Source organism: Rhineura floridana, chromosome 11 (genome assembly GCF_030035675.1).
Source record: "Rhineura floridana isolate rRhiFlo1 chromosome 11, rRhiFlo1.hap2, whole genome shotgun sequence".
In the NCBI taxonomy this organism is placed as follows: domain Eukaryota; kingdom Metazoa; phylum Chordata; class Lepidosauria; order Squamata; family Rhineuridae; genus Rhineura; species Rhineura floridana.
Window position 1 is genome coordinate 254,793 of NC_084490.1, and position 5,849 is coordinate 260,641.

At 43.4% G+C, this 5,849-nt stretch overlaps 1 non-coding gene across 1 annotated transcript; it reads right to left on the reverse strand.

Moving 5' to 3' along the window:
• On the reverse strand, positions 1 to 74 carry TRNAT-AGU (transfer RNA threonine (anticodon AGU)). Its single transcript has one exon. It is a non-coding gene; the product is annotated as a tRNA-Thr (tRNA).
• Positions 75 to 5,849: the final 5,775 nt, after the last annotated feature.

A 5,849-nucleotide genomic window follows, 5' to 3' on the forward strand; every position in this document is an offset into this window, starting at 1 on the left:
AGGCACCGCTGGGATTCGAACCCAGGATCTCCTGTTTACTAGACAGGCGCTTTAACCAACTAAGCCACGGCGCCGCGCGTTGCCTTTGTGTTCGGCGGCCAGAGCTGTTCCTTGCAAGGCTGCGGGAGCGCCAGGCAAAACCTGGCATGGATCAGGGCTGAAGGAAGGGAGGGCGGGAGCCCAACCCCGGACTGCAATTTTGCACAAATACCAGTTCTGGTGGGGTGGGAGGAGAGAGAAAGAGAGAAGGGTCCATTCCAGGGTACCAAGAACAAAAGAAAAGCGGAAGGGTGAGAGGGAAGATGAGCGCCATCAATACGCCCCCCCTTCCAAAGCACGTAATCAAGGCATTTTTAAAGTAATAGTCCCAGCTTTTGGACATCTGGAGGACGCAGTCAGACTGGATTCTAAACACAGATGTTGGGCGGAAGGGAGAAAACCTTTGCAGAAAGGAAAGGCGTTGCTGTTTTTCTACAAAATATAAAAATTAAATAACATATTTTTTCTTTTCAGTCCTGTCTAATCCAGAACAATTCTTCTGTGATTTTACAGTTCTGGCAGTTGCTGATTCAACGTTTTCCGTTTTTGTTGTGTGCAATGCAATTTTTAAAAATACCTTCAATCCCCATACCAAATCAGCTGTGTTTTTACCAAATTTTTCTAAATTCTGAGATTAGAGCACATTTAATATTGTATTTTAGATCTTGTAACCTGCCCTAGGACGTCTTGGTGAAAGGCAAGTAATAAATATAAAGAAGAAGGTAAGTAGAGCTGCTGGATCAGGCCAAGGCGGCCCATCTAGCCCAGCCGCTTGTTCTCACAGCGGCCAACCGGATGCCCCAAAGGGAAGCCCACAAGCAGGACCGGAGCGCAAGAGCAATTCTGCCCTCCTGCCGTTTCCGGCCACTGGTATTCAGAAGCATCCCGTCTCCGACAGTGAAAGGGCAGCATGATCATCCTGGCTAGTTACCGTTGATGGCCTTTTCCTCCATGAATTTGTCTAATTCTCTTTGGTCACTGTGATGTTCCTATATTAATGTATATATGGTAAGTGTTGTTGTTTTAGAAGATACATGGTAAGTGGAGTGAAAGAGGGGGAGTGACTGGGCAGTAGAATGCGAGATGATTGGCTGAGTGTTTAAAATGGCTGAATGTATAAAAGGAAGAGTGAGAGTGGAATCTGGGGGAGAAGAGAAAGAGTGGATTGCTTGGTGGGGTTTGAGAGAGTTGTTTGCCAGGAGAGAGTGAAGAAGGAGGGAGGTGGAGTTCGGATTAGTATTGAGTAAAACCATATGCTTATGTGCCTTAAGAAGAAATCTTGTTAGCTTTGTTATCTGTAATAAATACTTAATTTGGTTTACCAAAGGCCTGATCCTTGGCTGGGGTTTCACAGACCAGAAGGGAGGGTAAGGTAATGACCAAGGCTGAAGGGGAACTGTAACAAATGGTGGCAGCGGTGAAGAGAATAACAATACCAGTATTCAGAGTCTCTGGGAATACTAGTATTGGGACGTTACTGGTGGTTGCCTAGCAGGGGGATCTGTTGAGATCTGTGCTAGAGCGGGGAGGTAAACCAGAAGAGAGTGCGGTCCGGACTGGTGGAGTCCCTGGTGGTGCCTAGAGACAGGCAGTAACCACGCGCAGGTAGGAACCTGACAGGGAGAGCCAGGGAAGGACGCCTCACATGTGGTGTCAGTAGCGGTGGGATACGAACAACAGAGAATCCAGATACAGTGGTGTGGCAAACAGAAATAACAAAACAAGATTACTTGTGAGAGTGACTGGCAAAGAGTGTGTGGCAAAGAGTGAGTGAACTCAAACACCATGGCTGAATACATAAAAATGAAAAGAGAGGAGCTGGTGGAGAAGTGCATAACATTCAATTTACCTCACGAGGGTAAAGGGGTAGATGAATTGAGGGTAGCACTTATAGGATTTGCAACTGCCCAGCAAAAACAACCTGTCAGAGAAGAGACCCCAGAAGGATATTTAAGCAATCCCGCTTATATAGAGTACTTGAGAGAGAAGTTAAGATGGGAGGCTGATGAGAAAGAAAAGCAGCGGGTCTTTGAGGCTGAGGAAAAAGATAAACAGCGGGAGTTGGAAGCTGAGAGATTGAGGATGGAAGGTGCAGAGAAGGAAAAACAGAGGGAGTTGGAAATTGAGAGAATGAGATTGGGGTTTGAGGAGAGGGAGAAGCAACGAGCATTGGATGCTGAATTAGAAGTAGAAAAGTTAAAATTTGATAGAGAGAAATTTCACTCTGAGAAGACAAGGAAAGAGAGAGATGGAGCAAAAATAAAAATTACTCCAAAGGACTTTGCTGTCTATGAGCCTGGTCAAGATCCTCAAATTTACCTCAGTACCTTTGAAAAAGCAGCTCAGTTGTGGGGGCTACCTGAAGATAAATACATGCAGTATTTATCAAACCTGATTAAAGGGGAATTGGCTGAGGTATACCAATATTTCCCCTCAGACAAGCCCGTCACTTATGCTGAATTCAAAGAAGCAGTGTTTAAAAGATTCAGACTGGGGCCTGATTATTTTAGAAAGCTTTTCAGAAATTGCCAGATACAGACAGGGAGGTCTTTTGTGGAACTGGGAGCAAAGTTGATGGATATATTTGGAAAGTGGATGAGTAGTGCCAAAGCTCAGTCAGTGGAAGAGGTGAAAAGCCTCATGATACTGGATCAATTATACCATCAGTTACCACCAGAAATAAGGCTCCTGGTCAAAGACCGTTCCCCTACATCGGTGCAGGAGGCCGCAGAGATGGCGGATCACTTCGCCTCCAATAGAACTGGCTGGGTGGGGAAAACATCAAGAGAGTTTAAACCCAGATCATATAGTGCTGGCAGAAGGGATGTGGTACCACAGCGAGTGAGTCCTCCATTAAAATCTGAAGGGCACAGGACACCCCAGAGTGGATCTGTGTACCCTAAAAGTGAGGAGAAATTATGCTACAAATGTGGTAGACCAGGGCACCTACGTTTTCAATGTGAGGTTGCCAACCCCATTAGTAATCCTGCTCAGACAAGGGCAGTGAAAACAGAGCCCAAGGCTTTAGAAACAGCAAAAAAGGTTCAGTTTTGCCAGATAAACTGGACAGAAGTAACAGACCTTGATTCAGGTCTGAGAGAGGAAGTGAGAGTACAAGGGGCAAATTATTGGGCATTGCTTGATACTGGTGCCGCTCAGACATTACTGAGGCCAGATTTAGGGGTCAACCAGAAAGTTTGCCTGTGGCCCTGGTGGAAATGACTTGGAGAGGCCGAGAGGGCCGATATAAAGTAGGCATTAATGCCCAGCAACAAGAACCAGTAATACTGGGAAGGGATGTAATGGGCGCCCAAGGAAAGATCTATGTAGTGACCAGACAGCAAATTGGCAGAGAAAAAGAAGCCATATTAAGGGGGGCTGAAACAAACAGGGTGGAATCTGTTAACCAGCCTCAGGTCACCATAGCAACCACTAGCAGGCCTGCTGAAGGAGACAAAATGTATCAAGTGGTCTCTGGGGAAGAAGCAGAGCAATTCAGGGAAGAGCTGCATCAAGATATAAGTCTGAAGCAGATAAAGGAACAAGCTCTGACCCAACAGATTCCTTTCACTGACAAACTGAGGGATCAAGTTGTGTGTGAGAATGGGATTTTATATAGACTGTGGATGCCTGCTGAGAGAAAGGATGAATGTGAACCAGTGAAGCAATTGATAGTACCTAGCAAATGTTGCGTGTGCGTGTATAGATCATACAAGGATGGAATCCAAGAGTCGCATAGAACAGGAATAAGCCAGGCCAGGCAAGTTTCTTGTAAGAGTCTTTACTAGGCAAAGACATTAGACACAGTTCTCTTCACAGACGACTTTTCCCCCACACTGAGTTTTTCCAAGCATCCCACCTTATCAGGCTTCCCAGCCAGCCACTGACCTTGGCAAACTGGCGCTCTGTTCTCACAGCTTAACCCTTCTGCTTCAGGTTTCACTCTCTTTGCTAAAAACCCTGTCTGTGAGTCTCACAGCATGCTTCACTGACCAACAGCCCCCACCTGAGACTCACAGATTACAAAACTTCATTGTTCATCATTACATTTCTACAATATTAACTTTTCACTACAATACATATCAGTACATGGTTTGTTTTCTTACAGTTTCTATTTACATTTTTCAGTTCAATTCTTGTTTCTTTATTTCTTTATTCACACAAGTTTTACAGAGTCATGTTTGTTCACTTTTATTTGATAATACATTTATATTTCATTCCTCAACACAAAACTTCCACATGAGATCCATTGTTTCTTTATCTATTGGTCCTTCTTTTTCCCATTCTACTGGATGTTCATCTGTCTCATTATTCTGTTGTGTAACATTAAATGTGAATCTCTGAGGTGGTTGACCTTTCGTTTTTCTTTCTGATCTCCTAACATTATCTATTTCCATTTCTTCCTCACTTTCAATTTTACTTGGACCTGCACCTGTGTCTGCACTTGTACTTGGCATTTCTGTATCTTGCATTGCCATGTCTTCACCTCTCAGTCTTTTTACAGTACGTTTGCCACCGTGTATTAGATCAGTCAATGCAGTTCTTAATGGAATTTGCTGCCCAAAAGGAACATCTGCTGCTTCCTGCTTGCTTGCACTATCTAGGATAACTGTTTGACTGTCTCTCCAAGGTTTATCTATCACCTTTATGCTTCTGCTTAACACTAATTGTTGTTTCTCAGGCAACCAAACTCTATAGTATGAATTCTGAAATCCCAAAATGCGTCCTGCCTGAGCTCTTGAGCCTAATTTACCATGCCTTTTCTGTTTTGCAATATGTACCCAGCATTTTGCCCCAAAACGTTCTATGTGTTTCACCCTGGGCTTTCTTCCAGTCAGTTTCTCATAGGGAGACATGCCTATTGTTCTGTGCATAAGGCGGTTCTGAATAGAAACAGTGTACAGAATACATTTACCCCAATAAGTGTTATTCATATCTGCATCTGCTACCATGGCTCTCATTGAATCCTGCAATGACCGGTTCCTCCTCTCTGCAGTTCCGTTGGAGGATGGGCTGAAGGGAGCAGTGAGACTCTGTATTATTCCCTTCTTTTCCAAATATGTTTTAAATGAATTACTGGTAAATTCCCCACCTTGATCTGATTTGATATTTTTGATAACAACCCCATATTGTGTCTCTGTCCTCAGTATAAATGCCTTTAATTTCTCTTCTGCTTCACTTTTCTTTTTCAATAAGAATACATGTGTAAATCTGGAGAAGTCATCCACAATCACTAAATAAAACCTTGCTCCACCTTTTGAGCACTGGAAAGGTCCAGCCAAATCCACATGTATGAGCTGATAGGGTTCAGTGGTCGTGCTTTCACAGCTCTTATTTACCGGAGTCACAGTCATTTTTGTTTTATAGCATACCTCATACTCATCCACATGCTCACAATGTGTTAATTTCAAATCTTGACTATGCTTTGGGGTGTTTTGTACCTTTTCGAAATGTGCGTGTGCTAATTTTCTGTGCCATTCATGGAAACAATTATCATGTTTATTTTTATTAACTCCTATCCAGGCACACGTGGGTTTATCAAGATTGCACTCAACCATAAACATTTGGTTCTGTAATTTCCCTTGCATGCATATTTCACCATTCTTTCTCACAAAACATCTATCCCCTTCAAATGTAATTTTACAACCTATTTGAGCCAATTTTCTTACTGATAGAATGTTATATTTTAAACCAGAAACTGATAACACATCTGTTAATATAGTTCCCAAATTACTCAACCTGAGCGTGCCTTTTGCAATCGCGTCCTGAGACGATCCGTCAGCCAGATAAAGCTTCTCCTGCGCCGGCAT